The sequence below is a fragment of the Pectinophora gossypiella genome, chromosome 17, assembly GCF_024362695.1.
Source record: "Pectinophora gossypiella chromosome 17, ilPecGoss1.1, whole genome shotgun sequence".
NCBI lineage: Eukaryota > Metazoa > Arthropoda > Insecta > Lepidoptera > Gelechiidae > Pectinophora > Pectinophora gossypiella.
The window spans coordinates 9,211,724-9,234,136 of NC_065420.1; the positions used below are offsets into that span (position 1 = coordinate 9,211,724).

The window sequence follows — 22,413 nt, forward strand, 5'->3', positions numbered from 1 at the left end:
TTGAAGAGCTTCCTTGAGAAATAGTATTTTCCTACCCCGTGGAGATATTTTCTTTAGCTTTCGATACCAATTACGGTGTATCTAACCTAACCTACGTGGGCCAAAGGAATTGCGATAAGGTTAATTGCGAGGCAAAAGGTTTTAAATTCTTTTAATTAATATTCCTTTCCGCATAATATTTGTTTATGTTGTCAGTATTTATCCTGTTTAGAAAGTCTATTAACGTGAACATTGTTTACCGGGGCCTGGCATGTTGGCGATGCTCCCGTGTCTTCGCAGGCGAATATTCCGGGGACCGGGGCTCACGGAGAATTTATATCAAATACAGGTCGTGCTACGGCAACCTAATTCATTAAAGCGTAAATATTTTACATAGTTACCTACATCTAGATACTTTGTTTATTTATACCTACATCAAGCTAGATTGATGAGCCTGAAAGAAAGTACTTTATTGTAAACATTCTCACGTTGGAGACGTTTGTACAACTTTAGGCGAATAATTTTTCAGAAGCGTTCTTGGCGGAGTATTTCCAGGAATCCCACATATTTCTTGACAAGTGAAAATGATATTCAGACGGCATCCAGCGCGTTTACGTCTACGTTCTCGACACTCGTCTCTATTAACGTGTTACATAACTTAATAAAATTGCCTTTGTACAGTGAAATTAAACGCTACGATGCCTTCTGCTCGCATATCGCTAACAGGATAAGATTCTTGAGACGGGAGTAGTAATTTAATGTCTCTGCTCCACATCTCCGTTTTAATCACAGCTCTGTTAAAGTGATTATCCATATTTTTTTAAATATTGGGCGTCTGAGGAGCTCGGTGGCGCAGCGGTAAACGCGCTCGGTCTGCGATTGTTGAAGTTAAGCAACTTTCGCAAAGGCCGGTCATAGGATGGGTGACCACAAAAAAAATGTTTTCATCTCGAGCTCCTCCGTGCTTCGGAAGGCACGTTAAGCCGTTGGTCCCGGCTGCATTAGCAGTCGTTAATAACCACAAATCCGCATTGGGCCCGCGTGGTGGTTTAAGGCCCGATCTCCCTATCCATCCATAGGGAAGGCCCGTGCCCCAGCAGTGGGAACGTTAATGGGCTGATAGTGATGAGTGATGTGTAGTCTAGTCTGCTTAAAGTAACCGGTGAGGATATAATGCCTAAATCCCGCTAAGCCAATGCGACGGCACAGACTCGCTCGAACGTTTTGCGTTGATCCTGTAAGTTGCAGTCGGACGTGTACTATTACTTAGCGGATATTGAACCCGTCGTCCTGAATACGTAAAACCGGAGATCATGTCATACAGAATAATTTACAAAACCACTACAGCAAAAACAAGGGATTTCTTCCGCTCGAGCCACGTAATACTTTAACAAGTTTTAATCCGAAACTGGGAACTCGATACCTATAATTTTGTTGGAAAACATTGGAACAACTCTTTAACAGAGCTTACGTGATTTAAAGTACAATTTACCTGGCAGTTGTGAACTGATGCGAAGTTGCCTTTTGCCTTTGCCCTCCACGCCACGCGCCCCCGCCGCGGGTTCGCCCGTATCTAATGGACGGTGAAAAGAGAATTTCCTTGATGCCTCAATTTTTGGAATTTCCCTGCTTAACAAGTCAGAAGAGGAACTTAACCAAATTGCCCCCGTCTTTGACAAAAAGAAAACCGAGAAAATTACAATTTTGAATCATTAGAACAGAAAATTGTCTGTCGATTTAACATAGGAGCAATGTTGATTAATTAAATTGTTGATTAAGTGAACAGAACCTTTTTTATTATGAATCGACAATATCGACATCTTGAGAACATTTTACTTAATATGCATATTCATTTCCTAATGACATTTCCATATACATTACACAGCGTTTAATGTACTTAGGTACAAACCTACATCTGTGTTCCGCTTTTTACTTTTAAGGTAAATGTTTTTTTAATAAATCCCTTATGAATAAACTTGTATGAATTACGTAAACACAAAAGTGAAAGTAAATCGTGTTTCTTTATCATACATTTCGTTTATTTAGATGCAAATGCTTAGATAAACCTACGTCCCACTACTGGGCATAGATACATACATAGGGTATGGAGCATTGTATCTAAGTACGACAGTGACTGGTGAGGATAAAACACAAAAATAAAAAATACAACTGGGTAGTTAAGATAGTAAGGATAATATTTCGCGGTATCCAGCCTCTGCAAACAACAGCCGCTGCCATGTCGGCGCCGGAAGCGCACGCGCCTGTCTGCAAGCTCGGTCCAATAATGTCAATCGATCAACGTCTCGCTCGCCACCGGAAAGCAACCGACATCACAGCATAAGTAATACTTGAATCAAATATTATTAGTAATCGGATACTTAGATAAAACATATTCAAAAAGCTTCTAATTTATTCATAAAGTTCAATATCAAAGGATAAAAATAGACAATGGTACAGACGGACACAAACTTAACGTTTGACAGCTCTTAAATTCGTGCCGTCCTTCACACAAAATAAGTGCAAGAAAGAGATAGAGCTAATTTTAGTCCTGTCAAATCAAGATGGTTGCCGAATCGGCAACAATTTTGAATAGACATGGCAACTCTTTGACGAAGTACGCAAAAAATATTTCTCATAAAAATGTTTCCAAAGACATCTTACATTCTTATCGGACCGAAACTTCGGAAAATCTAGAACACAAATTTTCTTTTAAAAACTTTCAGCTTTGAAGAGAACGTTTGCTTTTGTAGATAAACATTGTAGCGCTTATAGACAGTGTAGTTGCTTATAGAATCAAAACAAGATAAGGTGTTCGAGCACGAAGGACTCTGGAGACTTGACATTGATACGCAGGCCGACGGGTGAGCTGCGACCCCACTCGCCAGCCAGATAAGGGCAGTGCGTGCCACTTCGCTATAAACAAGTCTGATAAACCAACGACTGCACATATTACCATTAAAATATGGCCTGCCGTCTTCATTAACAAACAAAAAACCTTTCCTTCTAACTAAGCAATCCTACCACTTAACGCAATGAACGTATTTAAAAACAATACAACTCGAAGTATGTATCCAGCTATCCAACATTAATTTTCCTCGACATCGAAAGCCTATAAAGTTTATTTTACGTGTAACAATATTTCAGCCCGCGGCAGTAACTTCACATACCACCACTCGAAACTCTCACGTAAAAATCAATTTAACGACACTCCACGGGTATTACTTTGATCACTAGATAAAACCGACTATTCAAATTTAACTAACCTAATCGTAAACTTCACTTATCTCGACTGCTAGTACACCGATCTGGACTAATAAACGCATCGAGTGATGCGTTCCCTTTCTTTTGAAACAGGAGAGAGTAAGATGGTAGTATGGGAGTGGTGTGTTTTTATCCAGTAAATGGTTGAGTCCTTATAGCTCGCCGCTTGCTCGTTAAGAGCGTGCTCTTGCTTCCATTTTAGGTGTCGGCGGCGTCAGCGGCCGCTTGAGGACCAAATAAGGACAATCTAGTGCTACTTCACTATCTCTGTAGACTAACGATTACATACAAACGATGCTATAACTACTTGGTATTGTGTTCCTGACTCAGATCACGCGTCGAATAAAAAGCAGCTTCTGGTTATTGGATGAGCAATTAATTTGCTTAAGTTGTGAGTGACTAAGCGTCAAATTTAGGTGCACATTGCGTTTCATTTATAAACAGAGTAAAACGGCACACAACGGCTCCTGCGGGTTGGCTACTGACTGACTCAGAGTTTATTTCGAGCGGCTTTGATGCGCTAATGCGGGTTTGCGCACTCATGCGCACGCTACGGTACACGGCGCGAATGAATGCGACGCACTAGCTTTGACATCTCGTGAAATGTGATCGATCAGAACTGATGCCTACACACACGCGATAATCGTAATCAAAACACGCACGCGGCTTTTTTAATCATAGAGGGTTCTGTTAATAAACATATAATGTCTAATTCAGTAGCGATTATCGTGAAATCGAGAAGTCTTTAACCGATAGATTATTAGTAACATTGTAACTACAATTTGTTGCAAAAAAGCATTGTTTCGGTGTCATTAAAAAAAGTACTTAGGTACCTATTTATAGTATCTATAGACTGGTTTTTCCATTATTTATTTTTATTACTTTATACACGCTCGTTAATTTTTGAAATATTCTTATAATTCTTAAAGACGTCCGTGGTTTATTATTCCTTATTACAATCGACGTCTCCCTGCCTTTTCATCAAACCGACAACAAACATCAAGTAATTGTCGTCGGTTTTCTAATCCTGCAAACGTTGGCTACTAATGGGTAGTAGAATGCGTCGGCGAGTGGTAATTAAAGCAATTGCAGAGCATTGGCCATCGACTGCGCGTGAGTTAATCATAACATCATCGGGTAATCAATTTGATCAGAGGTCGTTCACATCGAGTAGTACGCAAACCAAGGTAGAGGCCAAGTTTAATCCGCGATTTGTGAATGGATTAAGCGTATTTGGTCCTGTTGCTTGAATGGAATTATGGCATTTTTACATTCAACTTTTAGCTAAATAGGTCTGAAGAGTACGAGTGGTTCAGAGATAGGTCGTCTGCCGCCAGGGAGACGCTAGAATCTAGGGAATCCCGGTGGACTTATAACTTTGAATTCGTTTCCGGATTTATGTATAGATCATAAACATAATATATTGCTTTGAATGCGTAGGTATCTGGAGAAACAAATAAATTTACCCCCGACCCGTAGAGCGGCTTGGCGATTCAGTGTAGATATGCTGGTGGGGCATAGCAAAGACATAGACTATCGTTATGGTTATTGGTTATGTTGCTCTACTTTATTGCGACATCTAAAACATGCAAGAATTTCAAGCGATTAGAATCTGATCCTATTATACAATTAAGCAGAATTTGTGAACAAGAGAATGTGAGCGTTGTAATATAAGTATCCAATCCAACTACTAACCGACCGAATACAAAGCTAACGGTCGAACTAATTATACCGCCGCGATGCGGGCGCGATGTTTCAGTATTACCCCACTTAGATGTGACTAATGACTGCTCTCCGCTCATCTCAGACGTAATACGTAAGTTCCGAACGTCCACAGATAATGGTAATTATACTAATCATTGTTACACTACACTAATTTACATACCCGCAAAGTTTTAATTGTTAGCTGTCTTGATCTGGCACAGAGTTACTAATGCTCTACTCTTTAATGGCTATGCTGGGCTTTAGGGAATCTAACGGTAAGAGGTAGGAGTAGCAAGACATTTAATTATGCTTCGCCTACACGAATGTTAAGTTAGATGTTAGATATAATGAAAGATGTTTTCACAGGTACTCGCCTGAGGTAATAAATACCATTGCAACAGTTTACGGGTTCTATAACCATAGATAATGCTGCCGATTTGGATAACCACCACCTTAATTTTGTCTTACTTTGACAGGACTATAACTAGGTCTCTTTCTTGTACTTAATGCAAGTGAAGGACAACATTAGTCTAAAGCTGTTAAACTAAAATAGGGTTATGTCCGTAAGAATAGGCATCAATGTAAGATCCGCTCCTATTGTTAAAATATGCCAAACTCTCTCACATGAGTTACAGGTGAAAGATATAAGAGAACCAATCAGCTGCTTTGATCACGCAACACGACAAGAAATCCACCAACTAAACCCCAAATCCACTAACCTAGCACTACTAAACAATGTGTACTTATGGGAACAATTAGTCACGCTAGCATCATTTATCAGCACACATTTTCTGATATTTTCCACCCAACTAGTCTTGAATGACCAGACAAAAACAAGACAGTAAAGTTCAACCTAAAGCGGTCAGCGACCAATTTGAGTCAGACTCTCCGACCAACTTTTCAATTGATGGACTGTTATAAACTGAAGCTAACTCGCGAACTAATTTGAGACTTAGCGTTTTCCTGGTCAGCTGAACGATCGATGGCCTCATGACTCTTGTGCTATAGTTACATTTTAGAAGAAACTGCAGTTATTTTCAAAAATATATTGAAGTTTATTATTTATTTGGAAACTTAAATAAATGTTTTCGGGGCTACAAATGCATCTACTAACACGGTTTTAACTAGTTAGTTATTGGTTACTGAAGTTTTCAGATTTAGCAAACAATTGATGTTTAAACTAGTATTTCAAATCAGGATAAGGAATCTGTTCTTCCTATATTTAGTTGTTGAGGGAAATTATAATAGTTTAATGGAAGATGTAAAAATATATCCGGGACAATTACCATCCTTACTTGGTTGACATACCACTAATCCGCACCAAGCGCTTCGCTTCATCTTTCATAATGCGCACAGCCAAGGAATGGAATGGGCTGCCGGCGTTGGTGTTTCCTGTATCTTATAACCTGGGGTCTTTTAAATCACGGGTGAATAGGCATTTTCTAGGTAAGCTCGTTCCAACGTCGATCTCTTCTTCTCCTCGTGGAAGTCAAGAGCAAACCCATCTTAATTAAAAAAAAAAACAATATAACTTACCTAAATATAAACACATTTTCCGATTATCTGAAATCTACTTAATTTAAAAAAATATATATGTATTATTAATTTACCTATTCAGAAAATTATTCCGAGCGAGATCCGTATAAAACGATAAGTACTCTACGATTCACCTAATCACCCAACGTGTAAATCCTGAGAAAAGACTGCAAGTTAAGAAGTATCTGGGTCGCGCTGATTGCAAGCCCACAGCCTCATCAACGCTCCTTTGTCTTCTTCCCTCCGCCCAACTTTGATCGGCGCTATTTGCTCCTCCGGTCGAACCCCTGACAATGACAAAGTATCCTGATTATAATAATGTAATTTATTACTTAAAACTCTTTGGAATTACTGTGGTAATTCAAGTTAAGTAGGTACAATTCATGCTCCGGTATTTCAGTGAGATTGAAAGCTGTCGAAAAAAATTTGAAAGGGGAATCAAAATATGTAAGTATAATGTTCCATGTTGTCTATCATACTAGGCATGGCTAGACAAGGTTAATAGCATCATGTATATTCTTCTTCTATCGTGTGTTCATCACCAGCTTTAGTGTCAAGATTAATTTAGCCGCTAAAGGCCCGTCGTATGTGACGATAATTTATACCTACTTAAATAAATCTTTACTGGTATCAAATTATTGTGTTAATCTTACATTACAAACACCAATAAAAACAAGATACCTAATTGAAGCGACAATAAACCGACTTAAATGTCAAATAAAAAGTAAGAAATGAAATATAGTTAGAATCCAAATTCTGAAGCGAGCGCAAATGCAATTGATAACCTCTTTTTGAAGTCGGTCAAAATAACTTATTCAGCTTATACTTTTTTTGTTTTTGGCTCCTACAGACTTAATAACATGATTATCGTATTAAGACATGGAGTGACAAAGTGGATTTAAATATTTGAAATATATTTACGTCATAAATATCTTCAGCAAAGCAATTATTTTCATATTATTTAATAAATTATTCAGAATTAGTCTTTGTCGCCGTACCTACTTCGTTTGCCTTCTATACATAATTATATAATTATTTTGATCTAGAATGAAGAAGTTTAAAGGCAATTATAACACTGAGGTATTGTTAGTAAAATCACTTTGTGATCCCTAGTTTGGTTAAGACATTACAGGCTGATCACCTGGTTGTCCGACAGTAAGGTGATCTGTGCTTCTGAAGGCACGTTAAGCTGTTGGTCCCGGTTACTACTTACTGATGTAAGTATGTAGTCGTTACATGAGCCATGTCAGGGGGCCTTTGGCGGCTCAATAATAACCCCGACACCAGGGTTGATGAGGTTGGTAATCCACTTCATAACCCATACTATTCGGATTGCATTTCGGTAAGTGTGCTCTGGAATTGCACAAACTGATTCCAGCTGCACGTTTCCACCATCGGACGACACCACGCAGGGAGGGATTTCATCCTTCGAACCGCTAGATTAGCTTCCTCTTTTCGATTACCCGTCCCTTTCCGGATGGCGGATAATAAAATGACAGGTATACCACCTCATCACCCACACGATAAGATAAAGAAAAAGTGAAATATTATTCATATAAATGAATAACATTCTGGAACTGATAATAAGATTATGGCCGATATAGCTCCTTAGCTTTTCAGGAAAAGCGTTTACGTAAATCTCCCTTCTAGGCCCTAAAGTACCCTGTCTGTAACACAGACAACAAATCACCAAACGACGTATAATCAGCAATTGCATTTCTTAATGAATCCCGCGACTGTTCACTGTCTAGCCTGCCATTGTCAGTGTGGCTTGAAAAATGTCCCGCCATCATTTGCATACAATAACCGGCTGTGAATGGCTCGGCTTGAACGTGCCGCGTATCGCCACCCTACACGGAATTACACATTTTACTTTAAAGTCACGTGACGATTTCCCACACATTGTGTTCCAACACTCGCTCCAAGCAGCGGAAGGAAAGAATTTAATTTGCTTGAAGCGAACGGATGGAAATGAAATTTTTTGGAGTACTTTTATACATACAACTCTACTCCGTAATGCTCGTTTTGTAACGCCCGGGAAGTTATTGCTTTTGCATAGTTCCGACATCTCTGGAAATTGAACTAAAAGAATTAATCAAACCTATGAATACTGCGGGGTCGTGCGCTGCGGTGAAATTTTATGTTACTATTTTACATATTGCATGTATCAAAGCAAAACCGTCTTTATGGCCGGAAGCAATAACAAATAATAACTGCAGAGCTGAATTATTTAATATTGAATGTCACAATGAATGAAGCAATCACCGGCGCTAATGTAGACACGACTTCACAGCTTGATGCATGTGAAAAGGCCGGCAAGTTAGAATAATAACACATTCAAACTTGCACAATACCGTTATTTTGCGCAGCCTGGACGTCTCGGGTTGCGATCCGGCCACCAACCGCCCAGCCACCCGGCACATACTGGCACTGAACTAATAAAACAACCTCAACACAACTAACAAACGTTTAAAACTTTTCTGCGTAGACCCTGAAAGTTAGACTTTAATAAAAAACAAAAAGTAAACGTATAAATATAACTTGAGATTTATGCAGCTTGCTTTTATAAGTAGGTATACAAGATGCAGGATAAACAACATACTTCACATTATAAAGCGCTAACGTGCAAACGTAAAGTGCAAACTCTATGCGCAGCTTTACGAAATTTAATTTTGTGCACCTGTGTACCTACTTTAAATTAAACCGGTACCAAACTTTGACAGACTCTTGCGATAATTCTGTGTTTCTGAAACTTTGCACTTTGCATGAAGTGTTACGTAACACTCAAGGGTATAGATCCATTCAGTATAAGAAAGTGTTCTATCGGCTAACGAAGTAGCTCCGAAGTTTGAAGACATTAGAGAATACCAAAGAACCACCATTGATTGCAACACTTTGCAGGGGAGAATACCCGCTGATCCACTCGGATGAGCACTCAATTACCTAAGTTCGGGTGGATCGGATATCAGTGTTCCGTAGCCATTGTTGCCGAGCTCCTAATCCCGCAATGTTCTTGTTATTATCTCTCCACGCCCTGAGGCACGCGTCGAAATGTTTGGAACTTAACATGTCCCGTTTTCATAAAACGAATCTAATTTCATTAGACGTCTTTTATGCTCGTTTTGAGTGTGGAATTTATGGAGAAAACGTAATATACGAGGATTAAACTCTCCTTATTTAGTTGGTATATTATTATTTCCATATGAAGTCATAAGTGTAGAAATCTTACATAAAATCTCCTAGGAAAAATTTGTAGTATATAGAAACATTTCGTGCAAGCTCTCACAACATGTGGGTTCCCATCAATGTATACCGAAAATAATATTTCAATGTTATCGCGTCAGTAGATTTTCATGGTCGAATGGACAAAAGGATTCGGTCTTTGTTCCTTGTTTTACATGGAACATTTTCCAACGAATCTTTTCTGTCGATGTTTGCAAGATGAAGCAAAATATTCAATATTCTAGTTCTACACGAAACTATGCATAATTACCGACCGCCAAGTTGGGCGTTTGCGTAACTATGCAAACTTTAAAGTTCCGGGTCTCATGTGTTCACAAGTGATTCATTTTAAAATAATTGTTTCTCGGATCAATTCACTTTCGCTAATGCAGAGCTGCGCTTCAGCGCAGTGACAGTGATGAATCGAAGCCATATAGACACTGTCTAGATAAGGCTAATTTATTGCCACGTGTGTGCACTGCAACGGTAATGAGATCTCGATTGCGGTGTCGAATACAACGCTGAAATGTAGGTACCAAATAATACACTTCTCATCAAAAAAATCGAAACACCGTGCAAGTTTACGTTTTGTCAGGATTATCAGAAAAATGTGTACATTTAGGAATAATTGTTAAATGTCGTTTAATAGTGAGTAATATGAGCTTATCAAATCTTAATGTTAATGTTCTAAATTTAAATGAATTTTTCATAGGTTTCGTATTTTGTTAAATGAGTCATTTTTATTCCGTATGGAGTATAAAGGAAATGGATAAAACAACACACGTAAATGAAAAAAAAAGCTAAAAAACGTTTATTTAATAACTTGTATTCCCTCCCCGAGCTCTAATTACTGCTTCCATACGGTTCTTCATCGATCGGATGAGAGTCACGATCACATGCTGTGGTATATTGTCCCATTCCTCTTGGATTGCATCTTGCAGCTGGCTAAGTGTTTCTGGGGCAGGATCTCTTGCTCGAATTCGTCTCTTTAATTCATCCCACAGATGTTCAATGGGATTCATGTCCGGGCTTCTTGCTGGCCATTCCATAATAGAGATATCGACTTCGTTAAGATAATCTCGTACGACGCCCGCGGTGTGAGCCCTAGCATTGTCGTGCATGAATATGAAGCCGTTGCCAATAAAATGTGCATAGGGCATCACATGAGGCTCGAGACACTCTTCGACGTACCGATGACAGTTTAGTGCAAGCAGACGTTGCCCAGACACGAAAGCAAGCTCTGTCTTACCGTCGGCGCTGATTCCTCCCCAAACCGTCCACGAACCGCCACCATAGCTGACCTTTTCTTCAATGCAGCATTATGCATAGCGTTCTCCGTCTCTTCTGTAGACCTTGTTCCTTCCGTCGTTACCATACAGCATAATTTTACACTCATCAGAAAAGAGAACTTTGCTCCACTGTAGTATGACCAATTTAGGTGCTCACGTGCAAAGTTAAGGCGCGCTCTTCGATGGTCTGCAGTTAATTTCGGCCCATTTGCTGGCTTATGCGGTACCAGTCCACGATCCTTCAACCTTCTTCTAATTGTAGAGTCACTTACAGCCACCCTTCGTACAACACGAAGCCGCTGCTGCAGTTGAAAAGCGTTAAGGCGTCGATTTCTTAAAGAAGTTGTTACAATAAATCGATCATCTCGCTCAGAAGTGACCCGATTCCTGCCAGATCCTGAACGGCGCGTGAACAAACCAGTCTCCCGATAACGTTTATAGACTCTATGAACAGATGACAGGCTTAGATGCAGTCTTGCAGCCACAACACGCTGACTAAGGCCAGAATCCAGCAATGCCACAACTTGGGCGGCTTCTGTGGGCGAAGTATCCATACGTTTTAGAAAAAAAACCTTTTTTCAGACGTCCCAAAGTCACAGTATTGAAATAAAAAACAAAAAGTTTAAGGATAGGCGCCAATTTTTAGTTTTTAAACGCTAAATGTACTCCAACCCTAAACACACATTTGTCTCAAAACAGTGATTCATTTCGTTTATAAGATAAACAAATGAAATTCTAATTTTGAATTTAGAATTTTCGCTTATTACTGTAATGGCCAAACTGCCAGCTATACATTTATGTATTTTTTTTCATCGTATGAATTCTTTTTTGTGTTAAATTCGGACAGAAACAATGAAAACGGAAGTGTTTCGATTTTTTTGATGAGAAGTGTATGTGTCATGGCCCCATGCTAGATGCATGTGTCATTAAATTTCTACATAATTACTTACAAACAACAGCGAAGATCTCTTCTTAATATAAAAAAACCACAGTCATTCATAGATTTTATATTTATAACATCCACCACGTGCTTAGGGAAACAAAGATAAAATTAAGCAAGTTTTCCGTGTGTCCATGCGAACGACTATGTCCTGTCCATGGGTTCAAATCCCACCCGACTTAGACTTTTCCATTTAATTTTCTCTTTGTCATTAAAACTTGTTTACAGAAACTATCCTCTTGGGATCTTGCAGTTGTGTCTGTTGAATCCCCGCTTGAAATTCAAAACTTGAGACTAAAGCAATCGGACAATAACAAGAGAGCTCCACCACTGCGCATAGGGATTGAGGCTTGATTCAAGCATTGTCTCGATTTGAACAGTCGCTATCCAATCACAGCATGATAGTCCTAGCTCATCGATCCCCCTTGGGACATTCCCTCACTGAACCCATTTAATCTGCAAATAGGTAGAGACATCAATCGAACTTTGAATATATTTAATTTTTCTAGGTAATTGAAAATGTACCTACCTATATTTCACTTCATAGACAAAATGTCTTGGTTCTTACATAATATATCCAAACCGTCACTACATTGTCTACTATTCTGATTGACTTTTTTACCTTTAATCTTTTTCACGTTTACAAAACAAATCCATTTTGTTGGCAAAGTCAAACAAACAAATTGTTATCAAACATTTTTCGGTCTTCTGGAAAATTTCCCACTAATATAAACATTATTATATTATATCCTGCGACAATACGAATTCATTTTGTTTCATCCACAAGGCACTGAAAAGGAATGTCGACGAGATTGACAAGGCAAATAGATTGACGAAGCGATTGTTAATACCTATTTATGTGTTCTATATATAGGTCGACATGAAACGGATGATGACCCTACGGCTCATTTGCTGAAGTGTCGTGGTGACACTAATGACTAGTTTTCAGGATCTGTCTCAAAGAGCGGTAACACATCAGACATAAGTTTTGATTCTACTTAGTGAACTGTTAATAGCGTGACTGCATTAATTAGCAGTAAATAGTTCTAATTCGTTATTATTAACAAGTAATTAACAGCAGACCGCTCTACACTATCTTCCTATATACAGTGATTTATGGTCAACGGATATCTTTTACTGCAACGGTTCCATTAAGGCCAGTCCATTTTAAAACTGTGCCTGTGTTTTATCGAGTTGCCCTTCAAAGCTCAGCTTAGCTTACAATAAATCTTAGACTAATTGTCGCGTAGTGTCTGTAATAAGATTCTTTTGAAAATCACGTCGGAATGTAAACAGTTGTGCGGTGGTGGCCATGGTTATCGATAACCTCGTTGACATATTAACGAGATGTTGAAACGGATCGGTAAGTGCAGCTGACGAGAGACATGGGCCAGGGGTTTCTGGTCTATTTCTGGACGAGACGTTGACCTGCAGCTATCTGCATCTCGTGGTGATGCATCAAGGCTATTAATTTAACCGAATTTATAACTTTAGATTCTTGCATCCGCGCTATAAAAGGTTTTCTTTAACGCGAAGCAGTGCTGCGCTTAGCCGGCATACATAAGGAAGCTTAGCAACATCGTATCGACAAGTTTAAACCGCAGACTGTCTTAAAATAGTAATCTGCTCAACTAGTCTCAAGAAATGTGATTCCGGGATAATAGTACTTGAAGGTATTTTGTATTCGTAAATGAAGAAAATGTCATAATATTGTGTTTCCTTATCTCATTACTGTTGTGACCAATACTCATGAATCATCATACTTACCTAATTCGTAATTTGTCTATGTAAAATAGCTACTTCGTTTGAAAACAGTCTGTTGTGGGCAAACTAATGGTGTGGTTTTGTCGAAATGTGCTCCGTCATTGAATGAGCTACCTGAATAGTTTGTATCGTGAAATTTCCCTAAAGAGCCAGGTTAACTTCACCCGACCAAGAATTTCCGTAACAATTCTATTTTATCAGGCATGTTATTTGTGAGCGTTACAAATAAAATGTCTTTATACAAAGAGTTTCATCACGTGCCGTCAAGGGTCGCCGGTTGAGGCCCTTGTTTACCTATTGTTTGGGTAAAATGTGTTTCATCTACAATTGTTTGCGGGACGATTTATGACTGCGAGTCGGCCCTATATTCTTTTACTCTAGACTTCTATTAGTGTTTTTTACTTGCAAGCACTTAGCTCCTTAAAACGTAATTCCAATCTCTCAGAAAATATATTTGCATACCGAATGGTTATGATTTCAGTGTTTCCGTTCAGAGTTTCGACGAATCATATCTGCGTATTTAAAATGAGCCGGCAACATTTAGAAAGGCCCAGTTTATTCTTACTTTGTAGGCGCTGGGGTCGTCCGCTTTCGTCCGCACGAGTATTGATTTACCTCGCGGGGAAGAAGTTTCTGTTATTACAACAGTATCTACTTGAATATTAAACGTGAAATAATATCTACTACAACGCATTATCAATTCAAAATTATTCATTTATTTTTGAAGGTTTTTTTACTAGTGCTTCTGGAAAGAAATAGGTACCTACTTATACACCCTATCATGTTTATTTACATTCATTATACATGACGTAACTATCACCTACGTATATTTTGTCGTAAATTGATACAAAGTATTGATAAGTAGCTTCCTTCGCTTCGGTTGTCGACTTGATTGGAAAACTTTCTCCTCGTAAAGTTAAACCCCTAATTTGACAGCTAGCATTTTGTGTTAAGACTTTTGTCCATTTCCCGTTTCGTAGTATATTTAATTTTATAAAGTATGTTCCTCAATGTTTTTTTCCTAGAAACTTCGTGGCAAAACTTACAGCTCACGAACGGAATTAAAGAAAAAACCGACTAATTTTCGTCCGTTCGCTTTGATCTCAAAGACGTGAAGGGACGTCTGCTTTGAAGCGTTCCCCGTAGTTTGCAAGCATCATTTCTGTCTGCACATTTGATATTTAAAAAATTCGCTCCTCTTTTCCCCACTTTTCTCAATGGTAAAGCTGGAACACCCGAGGCGTCAACCATCTGTGTGTCAACCTCATTAAATTGAATCTCATTGTTGGAGTGGTCGTCGGGTTCTGTTACTTGGGTCGACGTTCTGTCAAGCAGTCCCCGTAATTGAATCTTAATGGTAAACTTGAAGCGCTGATTCTCAGTCGTGTCTTGAAATTCACCGTTTACCGGTCGTCGTCATTGTATACTTAGAACATTACAAACGTAATTTTGGCGTTGTAAGTTGTTTAAAATTTTCCCCGGATTAAAGTTCCAATATTTACGATTAAACACTGGTTGGTTCCGTAACTATCGTAGGAATAATGAATTTGAAATAATCAATTAAATATTGGATTCGGTACTTTAGCCTACTATTTTGAAACGGTAATCTAAAAGTCACACCTGCTGAGTCAAACGGTACTTGGGATATGCCGTCTTATACCAGCATTGCGCAAGTGCTGTATTTCATTTCTGTGGTTAGCGCAGAGACAATATGCATATGTGACTCGGATTACGAAACAAACTTACGACTGGAAGAGTCTAATTGGAAAATGTTGAAAATAGCAATTTAAAGTCTTAACAGGAAAATATTCATTAGTCTACCGACCCGAATTTATGCAGTAGGTAATAATTATAAACGCCGCTTTATCAACGCTGGATATAGTTATGTAATTAAATTGTAAATGACCTCTGATGATTGTTTTTTCAATCAAATCAAATATACTTTATTGCACAGAACTACATTTAAACAATCAGACATAACACATGAATACAGTACAATTTGGGCGGCCTTATTGCTCTAGAGCAATTTCTTCCAGGCAACCAGCAAAAGGAAATAAACATTTACAAACTTGGATGCGGGATGGTGTAACAAAAAATAAATACCTAACAGTAAAACTAAAGTTAACATAATAAATACTCTATACTATACGTACATACTATATTAATAAAATTTTTTTCATATATTCCCAAGCTCAAGTCACGTAATATTTCACAAAACAAACTTATTAAGGTGTAACAATAGGCGTGGCAGCAGAAACTCCCAAATGCTACGATTTTGCTGCGATATCTAATTCATAAGATATTCACGAGACAAAATAAAGGACAGACAGTGATGTATAGGTGAAATAGATACAAGATATTTTCCAGTGATAATAATTCCTCGTCTTTAAGCGTACCACGACCAGCTCCCACCAAACACTATTAGATTACGCGTGAACAAAACAATGAGATGTAATTTCAGTTCTGACCGCAACATTCACAACCTGCTGTACCCCACTAATAAAGTTGTAAACATTAAAACCTGCCTTTGTGGCTTAACGTTTATGAAAACCTTTGTAAGAAAAGTTACACGGCTATGATAATTTCGTCCCCTTTCTTTTTAAGTAGTTGGTAAATTTTTCATTACAAAATATTTCGTCATAAGCTTCTTGTGTGTAGTTAAACTGTCTCCTGCTTTACCGTTCTCTATTTATGGTATCAAAGTTTGTTTTTTTAAGACAGGTATCATCTCATATTGAACTGGTACTTTAATATATGGTTGGAATCGTATTAGTTCATCATCCAAAATGCAATATTTCTTGTTTGCGTCGCCTAAATCTCCGAGTTGATAATGAAAAGCTCCGTCGCGTCGCCTCGGCTCGCCTGATAATTTGACTTCAAAGCCGTCTCGGATGCCCGTTTGTTATTTTCAGTAATCACAGAGCTACGAATAATACATAGTTCTCTCCTGTGTACGTTAAACAAGTTTTCTGACAGTTAATATTTCTTCTTTTCACATAAAGCTTTTTCTTACCATGTACTTACAGGGTAAATTTGCGTTATTACATTCATACATTTATAATCTTCCCAGCAATACATTCAAATCGGGGCTTAAACGTATAATGCGACGTTTGGCTTTCCCATTTTCTAATGCGTATAATATAGCACGTTGTTATTATGTTGAAAAAATCTTTAGCGAGGTTTTTTCGTTCATGCGTCGGCTGTGGATGGTCGCCCGCAGTCGCGTGACTCCGCTTAACTTCCTTTTCAAGAAAATTCTATAAGAAGACGCCGATGCCCATAAATCAACTTTAGTGTACCTACACGTTGTTTATTTTCGCCATCATAAGTCTTGGCGAAAATACATGAAAACTATTTCTCATTTTCTTGGGCTTTCGGCTTTATAACATCGTTAAGTCCTATGACCGTAACAGTTTTCTCTATTGTTATTAACAGCTTTTCCTATTATTTACGGACATTAAAAGAACACAACAAGACTTTATGTTGTAAGGTGAACTTTAATGTCTAATCTTAGAAGGGAAACTTTCTGTTTCGAAACTTAAAACAAAAGGCTCTTGAACACCTCGTAGTTTTAAATTCTGAAAAAGGTGGCAAATCATCAATTCGCAAACTCGCCTTTCTTACTTTATTTATTTTAATGAATTGGTTACGTACGATGGGCGGTTACGACTTCTTAAGTAAGATTTTGGTCTCCAATAATCTCAATCCCTGCCTAATTAAGATGCTATTTGAGCAACTAATAAAAATGTGTAAAAGATTTAACTAATTGACAGCAAAAGATACTTCCCTTAGATAAGAGACCCGAAATTAAAGGGAATCCTAATGACATCGTATATTTCATGCGATGGTCCCAGCAGCTGTGAGGTGATTAATGGTATTCCAGACGACGCGTCGACCTGAAATAAGTGGAATTGTGAGGTCTCCTGACGTGAAACAACATGTAAAGGTGACGTCACGGTTCTCGCTCATGCGAAATGGTAATCGCCGAGCAAATCATGAAATATGATCAGTGCGAAAATGTACAGTAGGTCAAGGCTCCTTCTGAGGAAAATACGCAATTGGTCTTGTAAGAAATACTTGAACTGTTTGTTCGGTGGATAATTTTGCTGTAAAACCAAAACAGATGAGCCTAGCTAGGCACCTAAACAGTACAGCATAATATTATGTATAAAAATATCTCACAGGCTAATTAAGAATGTTAGATTCACGTGGACGTGGCAGATAGTCATTGTTTACTTTATCACGGTATCAGTCACACCGTCTATTTTAGAATCCGCCGTCGCTTGTCGCTCCGCTTCACTTCCAGCCGCGCGGACAATCGCCCATAAATTTCTACAATAATAATTGTAGGTACATCACCGTGCAGAGAGAACTCGTTAAAGAAAAAGTCCTTTTGTTGCTTGTTAACGCAAACTCTTATGTAAACCTTCATTCATGAGGAAAGGAGGACTCGTAATAATGTTTTTTTTTTTTTTTTCATATTATTCTTTTCTTGTTCCTTGTCTGTTTCTTTTCATCGTTGTAATAATACGCTCCTACCACACGTGCGGTTCTTTGGAATAAAATTAATTTTGTTAAATGTCTGTCTGCTACAATCATTAGATAATGAAAGACGAAAGTCTCTAATGTATTTGCCTAAGGTAATTAGTAGACTGCTACTAAATGTTATACAAACTGAGAACGTACAATCGTTGTTTAACTTTCCTTTACGTTTAAAATGAAATTGAAACTTGGCTCTCCTGAGACTAAAAGCTAACTTACAAATCTTTGAACGAGTAATGAAAGTAGGAGAATTGAAAATGGCATTCTCTATAGACTGTAGTAGAATCACGGTGAAGCTTGCGTGTAACTACTGCAGCAAGATTAAAACGTGAGGGGATTATCTTCACGCTGAACTAACATGAAAGATGGCACCTAGTTAGCGGCAGGTGTTGCGAAACAGTGATAAATTTCTTGTAGAGACGGTAAGTAGCACGCAGCGCTAAGTTGGAGGTAACAATGGCACGCATAGCTGGTAATAAGTAAGGAGGATTATCAGCTGATCCCATGGGGCTGATGCACGGCGCGAGCGGGGGGTCGGCGACGAGCCCGCTGCAGTTGGTCGGCGTGCTTCGCCGAGTGCGCACGTTCGCGTCGCGTTGTGCTTTCGCCACCCGGCTTCCACTTGTGACTTATGTGAACTTTTAATTGGAAAATAGTGCTTCTTCTAAGTGATCAAGTGTTGCTACCCCCAAAATTCTGTGACTTCATTGTGTCTTCAAGAACTTCTGCAATCTGTTGTATTGACACTGGTTCAAGGTATTTGAACTCGCATGTTTAAAATGTAAAGATAGTACTCTTTATCTTGTAACTTTGTAGGTAAAATGATTTAGTTGCTTAAGTTTTAATAACTTGATTTTATAATTTGCTTCGAGAACTCTTGAACAATTTTAATAAAATGAAAGTGAAATTTATTGGCTCATTACCGAATTTTGTTATTAGCATCAGGTTTATTATTAAGTGTGACTAACTGCATCGGGTGGATAGACCCATGTCGTTTTTCAATCACACAGTAGATTAAATTTGACGCTTTAATATTTATAGCTTACATAATATCTTTAAAGAGGGTTGATGTAAAGACGGCTATTGATTCGGTACCCTAATAAAAATCGCATACTGCCCTTCATATATCGAGGGTAACGCCAGCCGCCTCAGGGTGGATTTGAGAGGAAGATCAGTCAATCTGACGGATGTAATTCATAACTTACTAGCGGGCTGCTTGTAAATGTTATAGGTATTACATGCAGGTATCTACCTCCTTGTCCTATATAAATAAATACATTATTTGGGGTAAATATACTTAGAGCGCCTATGTAAAGCGTGACGACAGATGATTGATTGATGATAATGATTTCGATTGCGCCAGTTTACTGTGACAACAAGGCAATATTTTGGAAAGAATACTAAAAGAGTCTTTAAAAAGAGTGCCCGTAAACAACATGACTATTAACAATTAGTGTACTGGTAGTACAGTTAACATAGCTGTTAAATATACATTTAAATATACCTACCTATAATGCGTTTAAATTTGTAAAATTCAAAATCTCAAATGGGTTTAGTTTGTCGTTTAAGTAGGTAGGTTACAATAGGTAAATATCGAGGCAATTTCAATAGTGACAGTAAATATCTAACAGTCAGAGTTTTACATACATATGAAACCTTGTCCAAATGGAAATTACTTAAATGTAAATAATAAAACTGCTCATCAGCCAACCTTGCAGCTCAGTTTACTTCAAACTGATGACTCATGAAGACGTGACTTTCAATCGCTTCTTATGTAGGTACTTCCTATTTGAAATGATGTCAAAGACACAATTTCCAATAGTCGTTCAATGCTAGAAAGCATACCTACAAAACACCCATCACTTTTCGAAATGAGATCCATAACTGTCAAATAAATCAATAATTTGCGAAGGTGTAGGCATAAAGCCATAAACTTAAATATTTAACTAATCGTTTACCTTGCGTAAGTATTTAAAATATGATCCTATAAATCGTTTACGTTTGACATCCCGATTAATAAACTTAATTTATATTTTTTTACTCGAGGTCATTGCCCCTTAAATCTTCCTCCTCATCCGGTATTAGCGACATGCATAGTTAGAAAACTGCGTTGCCATGACAACATCTACGACACGCAATACCGTCATGCGCTAGCGCACAACACCAATACTCTGCATTAGGCAAACCACAACAATACATTGCATCAACTTTGTCAATCCGTGTAAATAAGACATTTCGATAGAGCTTAGATGAAACATTAGTGAATATTAGAGTAGGTAAGCAACCGATAAAAGGTCACCAAAGCATTATTTTCAATTTAGATGAATAGAAAAAATAAATAAAATCAACGTAAACATCACATAAAACGAAAATATTACAGAAAAGTTCAGACACAATTACTTGTGGTCGAATAAAAACATTTCTTGAAACATTGCTCTCGAGACACTGTCGACAAATGACTGTCGTTGCAGCGATCTACTGCACATTTTTATGGAGAAACGTTTCTAAGTCCCTTCACAATTCTTATAAGCAGAAATTGATACTTTTTGTAACACACTAATTGCTGTGCCATGCTCACAACGTGGTTAAGATACACGACAGCTTTAATTACCTATCTCTTAATATCCATCTTAGTTCCATGAATCACCTTTTTTGCCACTGGTTTCACTTCATGCCGCATTCCGTTTTACCAATATTTATGAAACTGATATTTTGTACGACGTATTTGTGTTTTCCTCAGAAGAATATAAGTATGAAGCCAAAGTATTTGAACAAATCCTTCAGAAGCGAGGCTTACTAAAGAGTCGGCAGTGATCGAAAACTTTCTTTGATCATTTCAATTCCAAAAAAACGACTTATCATTTTGTCCAAATTTTACTTATCCTCATTTGAATTTGCACACACTTAACTTGTCACGGGCAGTTTTGCTAGTGTAATGAATGACAATAGTGCCGTTCCAAACAGCGTAATGAAGGATTAACCCTGATCCGTCCCTTTGAGCATTTAAGAGAGTGACTTGCGATCTTCAAAATGGGCAATTAATTTGGGCAACGACGCCACTCATCAAGATCGAGGATATGGCCCATCTGTTTGCCGTCTGAGCAGCAGTGGTTTAATTTCAGGCGATGTAACGTCACGTCAATCTATCCGAGCGTGAAATCAATAGCAGCTCGGAGATCGCGGCACGCATCCCGCGGTATCGATTGTTCCCGGCTAAATATTCTATTTTATTTGGAGGCAGGTGGCCTCGTTTGTTTATTCACGGTCTAACACGCTACAAAGGATTCTCCGATTCCCCAGCGCTCGCCGTCTGTTTATCGGCGTAATGTTTATCGACAATTTCCCTAAACGACGCTAGAAACCATTTGTTCTAACGTATTTTATGTATCACAGTTATTATTGTTATTTATCTACGAATGTAGCAGTTCTTGTTAAAGCTCTTATTTTTATTTTTGTTTTAATTGATTGGGAGCTGTGTTTGTTTAATTGACTTTTACCTTTATCTTACGCGATAAATTGGGACAATATTGAAACAAGAACGCATGAAATAAAACAATACTTTATAAACAATTACGTATGTCTCAGTAATCTATTTTGCTAACGAAGGGAATATGCATCAATGAGAGCGACAAGCATACATTTTGAATGCGATTACGTGTAAGGAAGTTGTTCCGCAATTCTACATACAAGCCGTGTTATCCCAACTAAGCAAGTTAGCACGCGGTAAGCGCATTACCTCAGGGAGTGCGACCGAGTTGCTAATTACTTGTGAAATTTCCAACTTACAAGGCTTACAATCCCAAAGGAGATTGAGTAAAGTATTCAATGATAATGTGAAAGCAACATGCTTTAAACTGTCGATGTAAAAGGACAGGTATTACCTAATAGGTAACTTGGTCGCGGTTGCTAAAAAAATATGGTGTTATTTTTTTTCTCTCAAAACACGAAAGGCAAAATTGTCGACTTGGTGATTAATATTATGTTACACTTAATCGTACTTAGTGGTTACATAGTTTATAGTTAATGAGAGTTGATTGGACTCGTAAAAGAATGCGTGGAAAGAACGCATTACTTTAGAACGATCACAGTCATGGTGGTGGTATTTTAAACCAAAAAAAGTTTACAACCACTGTAACAGCGTATCCATATTAATTTGGGAACATATTTCGGGCGTAA

The 22,413-nt window shown here is 38.1% G+C and overlaps 1 protein-coding gene across 10 annotated transcripts in view; it reads left to right on the top strand.

Annotated features, from left to right (window-relative positions):
* The window catches only part of LOC126374662 (dystroglycan 1), an 83,896-nt gene that overhangs the window by 17,874 nt on the left and 43,609 nt on the right, over positions 1 to 22,413 (top strand). For 6 of the 10 annotated variants that reach the window (XM_050021362.1, XM_050021352.1, XM_050021360.1 and 3 more), the window contains exon 1: positions 18,803 to 18,993. The exons of 3 other annotated variants lie outside the window; for them this stretch is intronic. The gene's annotated coding sequence lies outside the window, so the exon portion shown is untranslated. Of the gene's footprint in view, positions 1 to 18,802; positions 19,019 to 22,413 lie in introns of those variants that run through there. One more of the 10 variants, XM_050021355.1, reaches the window with a different exon arrangement.